We start from the raw sequence: 20,952 nt of genomic DNA on the forward strand, positions 1-20,952 counted from the left end.
GCTGAAATCCTAACCTACCAACAGGGGCCTTAGTGACATTGGTGAGTCCTGAAATTTTCCAATGAGAGATTAAAAGCTTCCCTTGTAGGCGCTTTAAAATGGCCTCTGCAATGCCTCTGATTAGTCAGCGGCTGAATTAGACGGCAGAGTTGGGCAGTAGCCCGTTAATGAGGCCTGGATGCACTTACACAAAGGAACAGTCATGCTTTCAACCTCGAGTTTTATCAATGAACTGACTAGATTCCAGGCACTGTCCCCACGTTGCCTAGTAAAGGAGCACTCATTGAAGGTTTAATCACAGTTTCACATCCACAATGCAAGGGGCAGAATCCTCCCTGCAAAAGGCAGTTCAACAGCACATCAAAAGACAGCACCATTGCTCTGCATTGGCCCTTATATGTTCTTTCCAGCTGGGCAAGTCAAAAGAACCAGGGCTTGCTCACCTTCTGGGAAAGGCTGATGTCCACTGTCCAGAAGGCAGTGCATGCTGGAGACAAAGAGTTTGAGGTGCTCCATTCTGTGCGGTAGGAAGATACCCTGCCCCACTCCTAAGCCAACACCTGTTTGTGAACTGAAAGACAGGTATTTGTGCACTACCCTGGGGCATCCAACACAACTGCAGAAAAAAACATGTAATAGTGAGCCTGGAAGCAGAGAGTACATTTAGCTCTGGTTGGAGGTTTTTAATCTTCCTATAAAACAACTCATACTCTCCCAAGTGACAAAACATTGCCATCACCATGAACCACAGCACAGCTAGCGGGTTTAAGCCAGCACGGTTTTGATCCCTTATGCTGTTTCTCTTAACATTTATTGTGGCATTGGCAAATGAACTTCCAGTTATAAAATGCCTGTACATGTGTTTTTCAGTCCTTAGTTCTACGTTATAACTTCTGCTTTTTATTACGTTAGACTGCCCTCAGGTAGTACTAGTGCTTGCACTTGAGTTCAGGTACAAAACTTTTAGTGGAGCAAGGTGACAAGGATAGTAACTGAGTCAGCACAGCCACACATAAGAAAAAGTGGCTAACACCAGACTGAAGCAGTATTGCACTAGGCTTGAAACCTAACACAATCCCCATTTTTCTCTCATCCTTTCTGGTTCCTGATTATTCTAACCTCTTTTCTTTACCTTGGGTCTCTGGTAAAGTGGTGAGGTAGAGAAAGCTCCTGGAACAGCACTGGAAATCTTGTCCATAATTGTGGACCATGGAGCATCAAGTGTCCTTTCTAGACCAAAAGAAGCAATAAAGAACTTGAAGCCAGAAACAATACAGTCCTGTACTCCAGCAAGTTTCTTCTAGCTTATGCAAAGCACTGTGTCAGCCGCTCTGAGTGTTGTTACCACAAACTAGACAGTCCTGATTCCAAACAGGAATCCGTTTCTTAAAACCACTTGTCAGACCACGCATTGAACAATAGGTTCCAAGTTTAGCTTTAGAAACGGGGAATCTCCATAATTTGTGGGGTAAACAAGTATTACAAATGCAGCTTAAGCATTCATTTTTGCTTGTAATTCCTAAAAGGTACATCTTCTGGCAATAGCCATTTTAAAATCTCTTAGAAAATCAAGAGTTAAGAGTCCTGAAATATAAAATAGACAAAGAAATCTATAATAGATGAAGTTGCATAAACATTATATTCAAATGTCAATTAATGCTAAAAAATGTATTAATTACAAAAAAGAACTTACCCAAGAGATTTTTTAAATGAAGTATTAGCTCCTAGGTACTTGGAATAGTCTAGGAACAGATTGTGAAGTTTAATATTAAGGCTAATTGGAGTTCAAAATAAATTATAGATGAGGTAATATGTAATATTTTCAAAGAATTACAAGACAATATGCTTAACATTTCAAATTTTATACTGAGCAGTCAATGAGTAAGAAAATCTTGGGGTCACCACTGTATTTCTTGCAGATTTAGCCATTTACATAGACAAGAAAACTGGGAACCAAAGGACGTAGCCTGTGATTAGGCACCATCAGACTTCATATGGAAGTTTTGGGTCTACAGATTCCTGCATAGCCAGATGTTAAAATGCCATAGAACAAACATTCAGTTGAGAGAATAATTTCCACCTGCCCAGCCCTGCTTCTTAACTTATGACATTTTAGTTCTGTAGATCTAGATTAAGTAGCATTATCTCAGTGACTCTTTAAAAAGAGAAAAAGGGCTGGGCGTGGTGGCTCACACCCATAGTCTCAGCACTTCGGGGGGCCGAGGCAGGTGGATCACCTGAGGTCAGGAGTTCGAGACCAGTCTGACCAAAATGGTAAAACCTGTCTCTACTAAAAATACAAAAAATTAGTTGGGCACGATGGCAGGCACTTGTAATCCCGGCTACTTAGGAGGCTGAGGCAAGAGAATCCCCTGAACCTGGGAGGAGGACGTTGCAGTGAGCTGAGGTCGTGCCATTGCACTCCAGCCTGGGCAACAAGAGCAAAACTCCATCTCGGGGAAAAAACAAAAAACAAAAAAACTCTTGTCTTCTTGTTGGTCACCATATTCACCATGTTCATTACACTGATGGTTGTTCAACTGACTCTCTCACTCCACTGCTTTCATAATCCATGATCAAGATGAAGCCACTATAACCTGTTAAAATTGCTCTAAAGCATCAGTTTGCTTTAACAAAAATCAGACTGCTTTTCTTTTCTGGAGTTGCTAAGGTTTTCTTCCTAATTGGTTATACAACCTAAGGATATACTTTGAAATCTACAGGGTTGAAGATTCTCTTTATCCACAGGACCCTAGGACACAGCAATAATTATGAGGTTGATAACTTATTGTTTCAGTATCCCATTCATATTCCCTTTCTTTCACTCTAAAAATGATCCCAGTTTTAACAATAAATTATCTGCTTTGTGCCTCATTATGACAATGGCAGGTTACCCACCTACTGAGACACCATCATACAGAGCCTACTTGGAGATGCGAATCTCCTCATACTCCCAGATTGTCAGGGGTCCAGAACCACTTGGTGACTCGGAAACATTCACTTGTAAGATAAATACAAATGTAACTACAAATGTCTGCTTCCTTGGCATACTGTTCCAGTCCCTGGCTGACCCACAGATGGAAAACAACAACAACTTTTATACTTGGTGAGGCTTTGCTCATGCTTCTGGACAGGTAAGTGGTCTTTAAAAATGATTTTTTTAGGGTTTGATAAGTGGATTTCTAAACAGGAGTTTCAAGACTCTCCATATTACTGTCTACCACTGGAGATATGTGTCTATCAGAAAGAAAAATGGAAGAGTTACACAAGTATGTCTCTTATGTATATGTACATGTATCTAAACAAATACATGTCGATATATATGTGTACAAATATATGTTTAGAAAAAAAATCAATAAAAAATACAGCACAGTCCTTACAGTAATAAAATAATAAGGTTGTCATGTGACAACTATGTAACAAAATGTTAACGTATAACCACAAGAAAGTAAAGGTATTTTGCCTTTGAATTTTAGAATGGAAACGATTTTAGCTCTCGCCTATTATATTCTCTGCCAAATGTAACCCAAAATGATGAGAGTAAAGGATACCACTGAAGGATATAAAATAACATTTATGCAAACAGTTAAAAGGCACAATAAAAATAAACAATAACAACCACTCTTTATCATGGTTTTAGCAGAATTCAGTGTCAAGAAAAATAAACATCCTCGATGAGTATCTTTACAAACGTCCCAGTGGAGCCTGTGAACACGGGCCACTGTCCACCTCCTGCTCATTTCTCTCCACTTCAACCAGAGCAGTTACAATTGCATGTGGTTTATAGGTGAAAGTTCTCAGTAACATTTCGTTTGAAATAATTTTTTGTTGAAAACCAGAAACTATATGACCTTATTGAGTCCAATAACCAATATTGAAAAGTTTTTCTCCAAATTACCTTCTTCTTTAGTTCCGGAAGGCTAAAGATTATAACCACAGGACCATTATTGACAGGCAAAATAGGATTTTCTGTTTCTAAGGATGATTAGACCGAAGACTGAATCAATCCTCTCTTGGTAAAGTTTTTGATTTGTCTTTTGGGGTGTTTCTTTCTCTCCTTTGTAATTAAGAAGAACCTTTCTCCAGTCTTGAGTTTGATGTACACCACAGGGAAAAGAGATATTGACAGTTGCTACAGAGGATTCTTCTTGCTACTGCTTCAAAGGCATCCAAATGGATTTGCAGACACGAGCCAAAGCAAGAGGAACAAAAAGGGATTAATCAAGCCGAGTTAATGTCAGATGATTTAAGAAAAAGAAAAATCCTCTTAAATATTTTATTCCACAGAACTATACTTCACCAGCATTTCCTGAAAGAAGCAAATCCACCCTTCAGCGTTCAGGCTATGGAAAACGGAACAACAGATATGCAAAATATAGAGGAAAGAGGAGCAGCCCCATGGTACAGGTCTCCAAAGGAAAATCTGATTGAGCATTCTAATTAACAATAAACTTAAAACATTAACCTTCTTGACAACATCCAAGGCCCCACTGGAGAGGTCTCAGACTTACACTGTCTCTTCCTCCCCAGCCCTACACACATGCGTGTGCACACACAGACACATAGAGTGTGAGCAAAGGACTCAATCCATCGGAATGCAGATAACACCATGGAAGCTATTGTTCTGTCAAAAACAAAAACAAAAACAAAAAAAAATTAGAGAGATTCATTCATTAATGCTGCAGCAGATGGCTGCTCTGCAGAAGGACACAGCATGAGGCAGGCTGCCGGCTGGCAGCCACAACTCAGGCAGCATTCACTCCAGCTGTACTTTCAGGTTCCTTTCAGAAGCTCTGCATTCCACTGGCAGACACTTTGCAGTGAATCCCTTGGGCTTAATGGATAGCATTAGGCACAGTGCACTGCCAGTCAGGACTGAATCCGTTGTCATTTCCCTAGGTCTTGCCTCCCATCCATTCTACTTGCACCACTGACATTCTTTGGCAAAGGTAGGCTTCAGGCAAAAGAGTATTAGTGTGGGTCCTTGAACACTGGCCTAGGTTTGCACAGGGGTCTTTACCCAGTCTCTTATCCTTAGCACATTCCTTGTCCTGCACAGCATAAAGAAGCAAACTGGTTAATAGTTATTTCAAAGAAGCCAGAAATTTCAAAGAAAGAAAAATTAGATCATGCATTCAACTTGCAGAAATGTTTTCTTTTACTTTTAATTCTGTTATTGTTTGATTTTCTTAGAGTATGTTAACATTTCATATTGTATCTCATACATACTCCTAATTTTCCCCACATCACTCAATTCCACTAAACAACTAAATTTCATTTTGTTTCTTTTTCTTGGTAAGATAAAATCATACTGCTGAATTTCGATTAAGTCAAATTTGTTCTTTCTATCTCTAAGACAATTTTATGTCCAGACTGTTATCAAGACACATAACTAAGTTTTTCGACCTCAAACACAGCAGAAAACTCTTTACTTCTAGTGTGATTTTGGTTTTTTTGTTGTTTTCCTTCCTGCAAAAGCACAGATTAAGCCCTTCCTTTTTTGAATTTCATCCACAAATCTTTAGAATTTTCCAGCCTTTCTCCAATGCTCCCTCAGTACATTCTGGAAGGATTCTGGGCTCTGTGCAAACCCTACAAGACATCTTTTTCATAGACTGCATTCATGCTATTGAAAATAAATTACTTATGAAGAGAAATGTTCCCATTCGAGCCTAAGAATAGAACATCTAGACATAAGTGAATAGTAAAGTAATTCACTCAGTTGTACATGTCTATGACTTTATTTTAGCTTAGACATATTTAAGAATGTATTCTTTGACTATATGTTAAACAATATAAAAAAACTATTTCCATTTCTTAGGAGAGACTTAGACTATTTTAAAGGCCCTTATTTATCAACATTGATGTCTCAACACCTGCTTTCTTCTGTGCCTTAATTGTAATTTAGGGAATTACAATTCCAACACTGCACACTTTCAAATTAAATGTTTTAATCATGTTTACTGTTAATGTTCAACATTCATTTAAATTGTAAAAGTTATTTCAGATGGTTTCTCTATATCCATCATCTTAATTTTATAATGGAAATCCTCTATTTTACTTTAATCTATGGTTATGTGTGCCAAGAATGTTTGAAATAAGTCAACGGCCAGAGCCATTCACATCCATCTTTGAGTCACTCCACTGAGAAGTGAGCCCCCTTGAAGGTAGAGATTTATATATGCCAAGGATCTTCCATGGCAGCTGTTACAGAGTACTCAATAAATGGTGCTCAATAAATGTTTATCAAACAAAACCAGAAAAGACACTAGTCCTTAATGTTAAGAACTAGGAGAGGTAGCAGAACACAGTAACCAAGAACTGTGGCTCTAGAGTCCAGCCAGTCATGGTTCAAGCCTCAGGATGACAGTAGTATGCACTCTGGCATATTATTTAACTTCAACAAGTGTCCAAAACGTAGAACCTAGTAGAGTCTACAATAAATGCCAGTTCAGGCATGCCCTTGCTAGACATATGTTCCCCCAATTATCTTATTGCAACTTACAGAGTCAAACTCCTTGCTAGGAAAGAAGGTGAAAGATCTTGAGGAATATATCTCTATCAGCTTATTAAAGAAGATGAATAATCCCTGACCAGAAACAACATCCAAAAGAACAAGATTGGGTATGGGGCAAGAAAATGGATAGCAATAGAATCAAGACCCAACTGAAGGGCTGTAAATGGAGACTGTAACACAGAATAAAGAGCTACACCAAGAGAGCTACTCAAAAAAGGTAAGACTTTGCCCAAAGTGGGTTGGGGAGAGGTCTAGACCGGCCCATGGAAAAACACTTCATTCTGCAGAACACCTAAGAGGATGCATTATCAAGTGTCTAGGCCCCAATTATCCCCCAGACAGAGAGTAAAGATGACCAAATGTAAATCCTCTGTGGCTCTTCAGATAGTGTGCCATCTTCCTGGACCCACGCCATATACACTACTCTTCGCAACCGACTCAGTAGAAAACTATAGTGATAGGTTATGAAACTAAAAGCTTCAGCAACACAGGTGAACAGGTAACATATTCAAACCATGTCCAACCTGAAGGTGATAATTACATGATGAAAATGAACGTATGAGATGTGAACAGTTGGTTCCACGAATGGTGTTAAAGGATGGAGGTTTTTTTCTGAGCCATGGACTGCAGGAAAAGGTCACAAGGGCATCTCGCATAAATCACGCCTTGGCAGAAGGTTTGCAAACCTAATAAAGACACTTTAAATTCAAATTTGTGGAAAGAGGAGAAAAAAACTAGTTAAAAAAAAAAACCCTTGTCAAATTGGGTATGATGGAAGACAGACGTGCCAAGAGAAGAATAAACAATAACCTGTAATGGTTAGCATTTGTATTATTATTCCTAATAATTTCCAGAAGAAAATAGTGGAGAAGAGTGTTAAGACTGATGAACTAACACTGTTATCATCAGATGCACAATATATTATAGCTCTACTACCAACTCTGAACTGGCATTTCTTCTAGACTCCACTAACTGCCAGGTTTTGGATGCTTGGTGAAGTTAAGGAATATCCCAGAGTGTATGACTTTGAAAAACCACTCAATCTTTCCATGCCTTAGGACACATATCTGTAAAAACTGGACAAATACTGTATCACCTCAGAGGGTTGTTTCAGAATTCGGTGGGTAAATACACAAAAAGCATTAAAGAAGAGCATCCTGCATGGGGTATAATATGGCCTTTGTGATCCAGCTCCTGTTAACCCTTCCGATTTTATCCACCATATGCCTTGGAAATGCTTTTCTTCCTCTTTTGTACTAAGGTCCCCTTCCATGTACTGCTTCCCTGCTTGGAATATCTTTTTCTGTCTTAGTCCCTGAGAAATTCTGATTGATCCTTCTAGATTAAGCTTGAGTATTATGCCTTGAGTGAAGTACTCTTCAACCCTTACCAGGAAGTCAGTTGTTTTCTCCCTTGAGTTTGCTTAACAAATCCCTTTTCAACACTCATTTCTACTATGGTACACATCAGACTATATTATAATTGCTCATTCACACAAGAATGGGAACTCTTTCAGGGCAGGGAATTATCATTTGTATTATTTGTGCCATTTGTCTCTTCTTTAATACAGCCAGGGAGCTCTTTATTTGATACTTGTATCCCCAATATCAAATGCAAAACTTGATATGTGATAGATTCTGGACAATGTTTGCTAAATAAATGAATAACAGTCATGATGACAAGTCTAGACCCTCCATCAGAACCAGAATGCTCTTAACCTCAAGTACCAGAAGAAAAGTAGTTAATTGGGAATCAAGTCAGAGAGAAAATAACCAATCCTTCCCCCAATTACAGGAACATGACTTAGAGAGCAAGGGACTCAACCTCTGAGTAAAGTAAAGGAGTAGGTACTATTTACTCAGTATCAGGATATGATAGTGTAAATCATTTTTCAATGCCAGGTCAAATCCAAAGAAATTAGAATTCATAGGTCTTCAGTTCTGTAAAAAATTGAAGTGGTATTACTTTTTCACCCTGGCCTCCATGTACTTAGTCCTGCTACTAAGATTTGTCTTGGTTAAAGCCATGTCATTTATGGACATTTTCCTGGTTTTTCCCTACACCTTTGGCAACATTTTTTTTCAGATTCTTTTTCTGCCCTTTGTTTCATAATGAAAAGAAATATTGAAACACGAATTAAATCTAGAAATATACAACATGTTTTTGTATTAGCTACAGATAGCTGCTTCTTAATTTCTTTTCTGGTTCCTCTTCTTGAGCTCTTAATATAGGAGTGACCCAGCACTCAGTCCTTCATCTACACTTTTCTCCTTCATCTACACTCAATTCCTTGGAGATTTTGTGCAATAAAACAGCTTTAAATATCAACTATGTAATGACTCTCAAACGCCTATGCCCGGCAATACCTCTCTCAGGCTCCAGACTCCTACACTCAATTACCTACTCAACAACTTGATATGAATACATACTATACATTCCAAATACAACACTGAACTGCTGGTCTTCTCCCACCCTTTCTCACTACATCCTCCCTATCATAATTGATGGCAAACCTTTAACACTTCTCTCATACTTTATGCCCAATCAGTCCAGAAATCCTAATGGCTGTACCTTCAAAATATATACAGAATCCTACTGCCTTTTACTACTGATGCTGTTGCCATCCTCTTGCATCTAGATGTTACCTTCTATGTGATCTCTCTACTTCTATTCTTGCCCACTTAGGACTGTCTCATCTTTACAGCAGCCAGAGAGCTCTTATAAATTAGATTATACTTCTTGCTTTAAAAAAAAAAATCCCCCAAATGACTTTCATTTTGCTAGGAGTAAAAGCCAAAGTCTTCACAATGGTTTGCAGGGCCCTTCTCCTTTCATCTCTAGAACCTCTTTTCTCACTGTCCTCCCAGTCCTTCTCCAGCCCTTATGGCCTCCTGCTATTTTCTGAACATCCAACAAACCTATGGGCTCAGGCATTTGTGTTTCTAGTTCCTTCTGTCTGGAAAGCTCTTCCCCAAATATCTAAATAGCTTGTTCACTCATGTCCTTCCAGTCTTTACTCAAAAGTCATCTTCTCATCAAGGACTTCCCTGACCATCTCACCTAAAATTTCACTATCCTTTCCATACTTTATATTGCCCTTCCAGTTCAAATTTTTCTCCTTAGCCATTACCATACCATATATTTCACATATGTATCTTCTTATTGCAAATGTAAGTTCCATGAAAACACATTTTTGTCTACTTTGCTCACTGTTTTCTCAAAACCTAAAAATATGCTTGGCACAGAATAGGCACTCAGTAAATACCTGTTAAATAAATGCATGAACCAGTAAAATAAACAGCTTTCCAGTTTTTTTCCTGCTTTTTGAAAATAAAAACAAATGACACTATTCCATATCTTCTATAAATGTCTACAATGGTTAAAATCCAGTATCAGGTGGGGTGGCCTAAATAATCTTAGTGTGTGAAAAGGTCAGTGTTTTTCTACAGAAATTCATCCCTTCTTTGGTACTGTAACAAAGTTCATACTTCTTTGGTAATGTAACAAAGCCCAAAGTTTTCAATTAGCCACTAATGGTTTTCCTCTAGGTCAAACCACTTAAAGAGTTTACATGGAAGTTTGTCATCTCAAAGAGAGAGATATTATATGGTTTCAAACTTATGACAGCTTGAAATGGGAAAGTATAATGAACTGAAGAACACTGGAGCAAATGTCATAGGACCTGAGTTCTTATCCAAGCTCCAGCCCTTAGGACGTTTGTGAGTAGACGCACCAATCTCTGAAAACTTCAGCTAACTTATATTTGAACTAAGAAGCACAAAATCGGCCATTATTTTTCACCTTAGAATTGTTGTAAGAATTATATTTGAATGGCAATTTTCACATTGCTTTCATAATCATTTTGTTTATATGTATGTCATTGTTATTAAGATAATAATTTTTAAATCTACATTTTTGGGAGTAGGTGCAAACTTAGACTATCCTTTTCTCCTACTCAAACCTCAACCTTTTCCAAAAAGAAAGTGTCTGGAAGTGGGTCAGGACTTGGAAGCTAGGTGTGAAGAGAATGGAGGAAAATTAGTATCACGGGGAAAACAATTCAGTACATTTTCCTTTTATTCTTGCACTAAGGTCTGGTCAGGAAAATGGAGCACAAAGAAAGAGTAAGAGTTTCTGTTCTTCAGTTTGAAGACAACAATATAAACTGCAATTGCTTTCAAAACTCTCTGCAGCTCATGGAAAATGCTCACGATTTTAACAACTACCATCTTCTCTTAGGACTCTGGTCTTCCTCCTTGTGATGTTTCAGTCTTAAGTTCTTCTGAGACCCATCTCTAAAAGTTCATTCTAAGGGACCATAACATTGAGCATCTTACACTTTTTCCAAAATTAAAAATGGCCCTACAAAGTGAAAGAAAAAACTTGTTACCATCCAGAAGAAAAAGGTTTCCCTTCAATCCTGCTGTGAAGACACATGGCAACTCTAGTAAGCATGACATCAGCAGAGAAAAGACAGCAGAGTCTCATTAAACCTGCAATACTGAAAGCATGTCTTTACTTACAGGTTTAAAAACTAGAGAATCGAGAAAAGAATACTGCTTCTAACTTTTAAGAAGTGATCACTTTAAACTCTTGCAACTCTCTTTAAAATAGTCATCACGAGCAGTTAACTTTTATTTTTCAGAAAAGCTATGAGGAATATTATATATATATACATAATATGAGTTTCTCTCCCTAAATAACAGTCTACTCATCTGTAAAATGGGATAGTGAGTGACTACTGCCCACCTTGCAGGATGGGGATTAAGTGATACAATGTATGTAGCAAATACTGAATAAATAGTAGTAAATTTGTGACTATATGTGGAAAACAAATAAACAGGAGAAGCATACCTCTGTTGTAGTAGATCTTTCCAAATAGCGCCAACCTCATCTCTAAGTGACTTAAGGAGAATCAGTGGTGCATCTCAACTGAGACTGGGCAGCATTGGAGGAGGACTGGGCAATTGCCAGATGACCCATGGCTGGGGACAGCACTAGCCCTTGGAGCCCCACAGCTTGTCCAAATGCCCTGCCAAGAGGGATATTCCTCTTGGAATATTTACCATACCATATATTTTATATAATAATTACCATACCATATATTTTATATATGTAACTTATTATCATCTGTCTTCCCCCCAATGGATGTAAGCTCCATGAATGCAGATTTTGTCTACTTTGTACACTGCTGTTTCCCCCAAACCCACAAATGTTTTGGCACAGAGCAGGCACTCAGTAAATACCCATTAAACAAATGCCCTCTGCCCCCTAAACCTCCTGTAACTTGTCAAAGACAGATCCAGACCATTTGGGAACATAGTAAAAGCACTCAGATTTAGACAACAAAACTAAAACTAAAAGAAGAAATGGATTCATACTGAAATAAGAATCACATCTCAAAAACTGCTTACAAATTACTCCTTAAAACTGGAATCCTGTAAAGTTTAGTTAAATTTCCCTTGTTTACATGCAGACATTTTCTTTCTAGAACAGATGTATCCATAAAGATGGTAGTAAAGTAAGTTGAAACAAATCAACAAATACTTATCATGTGTTTGCATTTAGAATATATTCTCTGTGTGTGTGTGTGTGTATGTGTGTGTGCACGCGTGTGCGCTTTGGGAGAGGTGGATCTCAAAAAACAAAGTTGAAAGCTTTTCCAAGAAAATAAAAACAAAAATAATAACTAGCATTTCAATATTCAGTATTTTTTCAATATATTTTGAACTTTTAAGCTATTCATAGCATTTTCCAATTGCAGCATGGCTCTGAATTTCTGAGCCCAACAACCAAATTTATACTATGTTTGGGAACAAAGTGGGATATTTTGACCTCACAAGGTTGATCTCAGAGATGATTCTTCCCTTCCCTACACGCAAATGGTTTACTTTTCTTTGCTAATGGTTTTTGAACTGCCAATGATGTATACAGATAGCATATAGTAAGCAAACTAATAGCAAACAGACACAAGAACAGGACTAAGTTCAATTCTAGATATAATTCTCCATAATTGTTCATGTTTTGATTTTGAATAGCAAGCACAAATATAGGACAAGAAGAGTCTCAAATATAATTACAGAAAATTATCTTATCATGGCCACTTATTCTGCTTTTCAAAAATAAATTACAATAAAATCATCAATTTTTAGTGTTTTTTTTCACACTTGCAAAGGTAGACTTTACATCCCCATGAAGAGACCGAATCTGTGGATGGTGAAGGAACATTCTCATGGAAGTGTTGTTACCAGAGTTCATGCTGCCATGACTGCTACTGATAAAGTTTGAAACACATCTTTAATTCAAATATGTGTTTATCAGAGCACATAAGACTAAGCAAAAGGAAAACAACTAAAGCCAGATATAATGACAAAAATTGATATAAAGCTTTAGAAATCTCTTCTAGCTCCAGTAAAATCAATGATTTTAAACTGAGGTTCAAGAACATTTTCAGACCTACAAATATGGCTAACTTTTATTTGGTTTGTATCTGGCCAGTAGTCTTCATGTTCACTTCAACAATCACATGAAAAGACTTCTCCTTGGCAAAATATTTCAAATAGAGCCAACTCTTAGCAAGGATTTAGTAAATTTTCATTGCAAGGTGATTTTAATTATTTCTCACCTGCTACTTATATATGCTTAAAACCATAAGAACTTTACACAAAATTTGACAATGCCATCAACGTCCATAATTTCAACAGAAGGCATTAAACAAGAGGCATTAAAACAATCTGTTCAGGCTGTGCACGATGGCTCACACCTGTAATCCCAGCACTTTGAGAGGCTGAGGTGGGCAGATCACAAGGTCAGAAGTTTGAGTCCAGCATGACCAACATGGTGAAACCCCGTCTCTACTAAAAATACAGAAATTAGCTGGGCGTGGTGGTGTGTGCCTGTAACCCCAGCTACTCAGGAGGCTGAGGCAGGAGAATCACTTCAACCCAGGAGGCAGAGGTTGCAGTGAGCCAAGATTGGCGCCAGTGCATTCCAGCCTGGTGACAGAGCGAGAATCATCTCACACACACACACAAAATGTTCAATTTCCCATGATATTAGTTAGTTTTTTTCAATCGAGTGAAAGTTGGAGCAGAAAATATTAACAGCACATCTGATAACATGTATTTTGCTCATGCAGAGATGATTGTGTTACTTGCCTAAATTCCGACTTATAAGCTAGGGCTTCACTGGAGACCTTAGCAGTTATATATTAGAAAAGTTATAATCACATTTAAATTGGTTCAGGAAATGTGTTTTGGTTACCTTCACAGGTCTGGTCAATAAGCAGTAATGATCTACCAAATAATCTGGTTAGAGATACACATGTCACGTTCAAATGGAATTTGAAATAAAGCACTCCTCTGTATTTTAGAAATCCATTAACAGGATTGGCAAGACCCAATCCAAAATGGATCGATAACAAGATCGGTGCATTTGACAGGAAAAAATTGTCTCAGAGGCACTTAACTATTGACTGTTTGAAATGAAAGAATTGAGATTGGCATGGTATATTGACAAAGGATAAACTGTGAACTAAGAGAAATTGATCATAATTGTCTCAGGGCTTGGCTAAGAAATAAATAAAAACTATAGGCTGTTAATTCATTTCTAAACAAATGCATTACTTGCAACAATAAGTAAGATAAAATAAAGTTCACAATACCTAAAACTTCAAATGTTATTTTCCTAATAACAATGACAATTACAACATGGGTTTTAGAAAATTAGATTTAGTACAAATAACACAAAATTGGCAGTGGCTAATCACTGATAGAAGACTTAAACCTTTCTACTAAAATTTTAATCATATCAATATTTGACCAAGAAGTTTGGACTTTATGAAACAGCAACTTCAGTAACAGAAGCTATAGTCATTAACATTTTAATTCATGCCAGATATAATATGTTAAATTATTGTTTTATAAGCTATACAAAATGTAAGCCATCCAAGAAATTAATCTCAGCAAACTAAAATAGATATAAAAAGTGAAATTTAGCTGTTCTGTATAGAATGGAGGTTATTTCTAGAAAAAACTAATCAGTGTTAATTAAGTATTAAAAATTTAAATTTATGAACACAATGTCATGAACATTTTCAGGGTTAAAATATTCTATAACAAAGTGGTATTAATCTCTTGACTACATATTCAAAAAAGTCTTCTCCCCTTTTCCTGGATACTTACAATATCTAAGCTCACAGTATCTATGTAAGTCATATTCTGTAACAACAATAGAATTAGGTCAGAATCTCAGAAAGAGAGCATGGGCCTTCGTGTCAGTGAGACTCTAGTTCAAACCCACTACACTGTCAGCTGCATCATTTTAAACAAGTGATTGATGTTCTGCTGGGTAAGTACCAATGTCTATATAGAAAGATGTGAGACTGCAAAGTGTTGTTGAGAGTATTAAATGATAATTTTGATAAAATACATGTTATTGACATTTCTGCCACTTTACTCCCTGATAATGTTGTTTAAGATCTTGAGAAAAAGGTCTTCCTGGCACACAGATGTATTCAAATATGAGGTTAATATTACCCAAATGATGGTAGAATGAATAAGAGTATCTGCTTAGATAACTCTGGAGTCATCAACAACAACTACTGAGTCACACTAATTTTATCCAAGTTTTCCACATATGGATGGGGAATCCCACATTGGGGGTTGGGGAAGCAGGACTGTTTTCTTTCAGAAAAGCTTCAAGTAAACAAGAAACACTATTAAATATGAATGGTGTTTAAATATGGGCTCAAATTTTTAGTGATACTTGAACAATTCTCTCCATGGAATGAATTTGTTTCTTAACTGAAAACTAACCTATTGCCTTATTAGCAACCAAATCAAGAATTTCCAAAGGCAAATACAATATTATATAAAAGAAAAGAATGAAAGCCACTGGCTAAGTAGGCATGTCACAACCAGGTAAGATGCCCGTGACACCTCTATGATGCCTGGTTTACTTGAGGGGTCACTGTTGTAGTAGTTGCTATTGGTTTTGCTATTGTCTGATTGGCTTTGGCTTTATAGTTTCATCAAAGATGTGACCCCCATTCAGTAAGCCTGTCTGTCTTGATTATAGAAACTGAAGAGTTAAGATAGTCAGAGCTTTACCTTGAATGTACACAATGTGGAAGGACTCATTTGCTTCTAAAATTTTTTAAATAGCAGAAACTCTTTCCAATATATTTTCTCATCTAAACCAAAAAACCTAAAAATAATTGATTATAAATACAGATTTTCTCAAGAGGTACTAGAGCTTTCATTTTTGCTTTAAGAAACACTTTCTTTGATATGGAATCTATAAATCAGAAAAATGTTTAAATTCTTAAAACCAAAGGTAAACAGCATAACCAACATGGGGACACCAAGTCTTAAAATAACAAAGAAGAAGATAAACCATGAACAGGGATCAAATTTGATGTGCAGCCTTCAGGTAACAGTGAGCACCAGATAAATAAAATGCAAATTTCCATTACTGTATTTTGAAGAAAAGTTTTCAGATGCTGTGAAATAGTCTAAAAAAGCACATCTTTGGGCCAGGAATGGTGGCTCATACCTGCAATCCCAACATTTTGAGAGGCCCAAGTGGGTGGATTGCTTGAGCCCCGGAGTTCAAGGCCAGACTGGGCAACATGACAAAACTCCATCTCTACAAAAAATACTAAAATTATATGGGTGTAATGGCATGTGCTTGTAGTCTCAGCTATTTGTGTGGCTGAGGTGGGAGGATCACCTGAGCCTGAGAGGTCAAGGCTGCAGGGAGCTGTGATTATGCCACTGTACTCTGGCCTGGGTGAGAGTAAGACCCTGTCACAAAAAAAAAAAAAAAAAAAAAAAGGGAAAAAAAAACACATTACCTTCTCCATTTATTCATTTATCTGTTGCAGAACACAGGTTGATTCCATGTCTTAGTTATTGTGAATAATCTTATAATGAGCATGGAGGTACAGATATCTCTTTGAGATACTGATTTATTTTTCTTTGGATATACAATCAGATGTGGCATTGCTGGATCACATGGTAGTTCTATTTTTAATTTGTCAGTTATGCTTCAATAAAGCCAAATAAATAGATAAATAAAGGAATAAATAAGCAAGAACAAAGGCAGCAAGTACAAATAGTATAGTATAGATTAAATGTCCCAGATGACCCTCAGCAATGAAAGAAAACTCCATCCTCCATCAGCAATTCAACAGAAAGTACCTACTGCTATCCCCTAATAGTTAATAGAAGACTTGTGCTTTTTTTCATTTTTGATTTCTCTAGGTATTAAACAAAACAGATATATAAGGAATCAAAAGCAATGAGCACAGAAAAGAGCTACTGACCCTTATGTATTTCTCTTCCTCTAAAGTTTTCATTTTAAATGAAAAATGGTTTCCTTGCATAGTGCCTCCATGTACTCGGTTATGGTGCCATGGCTCATTGCCAGCAGGGTCTCTCTAATCAGCAGGGTAAAGGCTGCCTTAAAAGAGCACCCACTGTGTGCTCCTAGATTGGCACAAAGACAACTGAGGCCATGCATATTCATTTGCCCACTCTACCTTTTGCGCTGTGCTGGACCATGGGGCTATAGGACCTGAGGAAAAGTGTGTGAGGTCCCTCCATCACTCTGCCCTCACCAGGCAACAACCGGTCCCCATTCTACTTCCGTGGTCCTACCACCTGGGCGAATTTAAAAGGAGGACTCTCCTAATTTAACAAAAGGTAGTCATGTGAAAATAAGCGTAACCTTTCACTTACTTAAAAAAACATTTCCTCCCTACTTTTCTTTTCCTCTTCCATCAACTCCACAGTAAGGTGTCTTTGTTATATTTCTGGGTTTATTCCCTTTAGATCCTTTCTAACTGGTACTGTTCATGAAACTGTTAGGACAAAAGTAGTACTTGGATTCCAACTGACTGAAATTTCTGAGTAACCTTCAGTGTCAGAAAATTTCAAAGAATGAATTGAGAGTTATGGAAGATCAAGATCCAGAATGGCCACAGAATCTTAGCATACCTTAACTTGCTGTTTAAACATAAAAATATCAGAGGAAGAGCAAGAACCTGAGGAAAAGAAATAAATGCAAAAATCACATGCCGTTCTTGGCTCGGGGGAAGTCAGACTCAGACGTGTCTGGGAAACAGAGCTAAGCGCTACTTCTCAAAATGACACATTTGCATCCATTGATTTTCATTAGGGCTGAAAGGCCTTGATGGGGTAGTTGGAAACATTTGAATCATGTCTCTGCTCAGCATTCAAGTATACCTTGGGTAACACAGTGAGACCCTGTCTTTACAAAGTAATACAAATACATTTTAAAAATTAGCCAGGTGTGGTGATGCATGCCTGTAGTCCCAGCAACATGGGAGGAAGAAGCAGGAAGATCATTTGAACTCAGGATTTTGAGCCATGATCACGCCACTGCATGCCAGCCTGGGTGACATAGCAAGAAGCTGTCTCTGAAGAAAAAAAAAAAAAAAAGAATTCAAGCACATACAGACATATCTGGTAGAACTTTGGAAGTGAAAGGAATGGACACTAGACTTAGACTTACGGGACTGCCTGTAAAACAAAATTGTTTTTAGGAGTAGAAGTTGTCTAACACAGCAAGTCAGGGGCCTGAGGGCAGGGGAGGCGAGCAGCATTCAGTAACTTGGCACTTAAATCTATTCAGACAAAGCTACCTTGTGATGTGCACATATCCCAGGCAGGAAAAGAACTAAATATGACCTGGCAAAGCCATCCCACTCAACTCTGCCACAGTTTGGACCCAAGAACTCTTGTTCTGGGACCTTCATAGCTTAGTATTACCAAGAAGGAAGAAAACATCTTCCTTCCCACTTCCCAAGAGTTGGCCAAGCTGTCAGGAGAAGGTTGAAGTTGTCAGGAGAAGATTGAAGCTTCTCAGTGACTCAGCAGGAAGCTGCCCCTCCTGCTGGCAAAATGCCAATCAGGAGGGCAGGTGGGTGGGGTGGGGGAAGTGAACCCTGCACAGAATGCATGAGAAGGCAATAAAGGAAGGTTCCTGACTGGCTTGTGAGGTGTGTGAGGCAACTCCTGAAAGTTTGCCAGAATAGACTGAAGCTTCTGTTGGAACAAATCAAGGTTTCAAATAGTGAGATTTAGTTATTAATGTCAACGTGATCCAGTTGATCCAGTATGGTAGTATTAACCAAAATCATAAGAGTGACATTTTTTTTTTGGTACTGTGAAATGTATCCAGTTTAATTTTAGTGAGATTTACTTATATGTCACATTTCTCGATGACTCAGACTGACAGATCAGTAACTAGTACTTAGCAGAGATAAAAACACTTGGGATTTCAACAAATCATCTTCTCTGTAGTACCCCAGACCCCCTCAAAATAGTAAAGAGACAGAGAAATCAAGGAACACTTAAGTTTCTTATTCAGACCTGTTGCCCAAGGCCTAATTTTTGCAGGCTTGTTATTTAGTTTTGAAGTCATTTTATGCCATAGATAATTGAACTAGTCTCTAAATGTGGTTCCATGACTTGCAGAGAGAAATTATGCCTCTGAAGTATGGTGTGTGTGGCATGAGGGGAAGGAGGTACAGATTGGAAGAGAGTATGACCTAATTCTTCTCTTCTGATCAGATCATCAGGCACTGGAGCACTGGAGGATGAACACAAGTGGAGGGTGTAACATGGAGATCATGTTTGGTCTGAAATTCACAGGGAATTATCCTAAATTTGAGTTCATTCTGAGTTTGAACAGCTCAAAATAGAGAAGTTAGACACTGGGGCCTTGGATTTTGCCCAGTGTACTCATCATCTGTAAGGATAAAAGCAGCAGTATTTTTCCAACATAAATCCAATCATTATAATTCTTCTATTATTTGTTTTTACATCATAGATGTTGAGATACTGGAAGAATTTTTTAGCTGTTTTAAGCTAGAGGCCTGCTGGGTACAGTATTTCTTGATTTATTATCTGTTTATTCAAATGGAAAACGCTGGGGAGAAAAGAAGTCTTTTCCTTAAATGAATGTTTGATTGCTATGCCTTAAATTGGGCAGGAGCTTTTTAGTGGTTGATAATGACAGTAAATTGATCATTAATTTATTTTGGAAAGATGAACTTTTAAATAGTTATTCATTCTAACACAAAGAAGGCTGCAGCATATGCTTCAATGTTTACCACACAGTCCCTGCAATGTGCATCTAATTCCTCATAGGGCACCGCCTTCCTTCCTGATTCTTATTGTGTAAGCACACATGCAGAAAGCTAATAATCAGCATTATAGAACGAATGCCTATCTTCCATAAGAGTGTGGCAGATTGAAGAATTTAGAGTCACAGAATTATTAGATCAGACCCCAGCTCTACTACTTATTTGGAACCCACAGGCAAATTAAGGTTAGTGAAGCTGTTTCCTCATCCTCAAAATGAGAATGACAATCACCACCTTACAGGACCTCTGTGAGAATTTAATGAGATAATGAACCATAAAGTGTCTGGTATCCACTGTTATGATGCAAACATGTTAAGAGTGTAGAAGGTGTTCACATAAAAGGTAATTAATATAAAGCACTTTTCAGTAATTATGAAGCAGATAAAATCATACAATAAGTAAAACAGTAACAATAATAAATTGGAACTACTAGTTTATTCTTACATATGCCTACATAAGCCATCAATAAAGGATTCCACGCAAATCCTGCCTTGATATCCAGATTTGAGACATCTTTGTCTGGAAAATTTTTTAAATAATAAGTTTTTTTTAAAGGAACTGTATTTTTTTCTAATTAAAATAGTAGGCAATTAGATCCAAATGGCAGACTAAGCCTTTATGCCTATCTACTCCCACCTCAATTTCCTAAAAATATCAAAAATCTGTTTTTAAAAAGAATAAATTCACAACAGTGCTACATAACAAGAATGGGTGGAATTGATGAACAGAAATTTTATGGATTTTAAGACTGACAAGAATCTTATCGATGGGGAAAACCACAATCCAGATCACATGGAGGAGAATTCAGTTGCAAAGATGAGAGCAACTCTGAAACACTCAAAATTCAAGGATGACAGACAAGGTAGCAGGAAGAAGTCCTGAGAGTCACCCAGTAATTGTCTGGGGAACAGTTCAGCACATCCCACCCTCCCATCTTCTACAATCCTACCACCAACTACCCAGACCGCCAACAGCAATAACAGAAGCATCCACCCCTGGACCTACACAGCATGTGAGGACAGTAGACTTTGGAAGGACTTGGATTGTCACTGCTCAAAAGAAACAAAGTCCCCATATGCAGAAGAGGAGCATTTAAAAACCACACTTGGCAGTACATCCCAGCTCTCCCCCTCCATCACAGAAGGCAGATTCTAGTAAACAGAAATGTTATTTACAGGTGAGTAAGCAAGGAATCTCAAATACATCAATGAGCACATACAGAAATCATCAAATACTTCAAGAAAACCAGCCCCATGAGAGA

At 37.7% G+C, this 20,952-nt stretch overlaps 1 protein-coding gene across 1 annotated transcript in view; it reads right to left on the reverse strand.

Annotated features, from left to right (window-relative positions):
• The window catches only part of SLC35F1 (solute carrier family 35 member F1), a 417,064-nt gene that overhangs the window by 368,125 nt on the left and 27,987 nt on the right, over positions 1-20,952 (reverse strand). The window lies entirely within an intron of this gene.

The sequence above is a fragment of the Aotus nancymaae genome, unplaced genomic scaffold (genome assembly GCF_030222135.1).
Source record: "Aotus nancymaae isolate 86718 unplaced genomic scaffold, 86718_ANA_hifiasm-v0.15.2.pri h1tg000040l, whole genome shotgun sequence".
In the NCBI taxonomy this organism is placed as follows: domain Eukaryota; kingdom Metazoa; phylum Chordata; class Mammalia; order Primates; family Aotidae; genus Aotus; species Aotus nancymaae.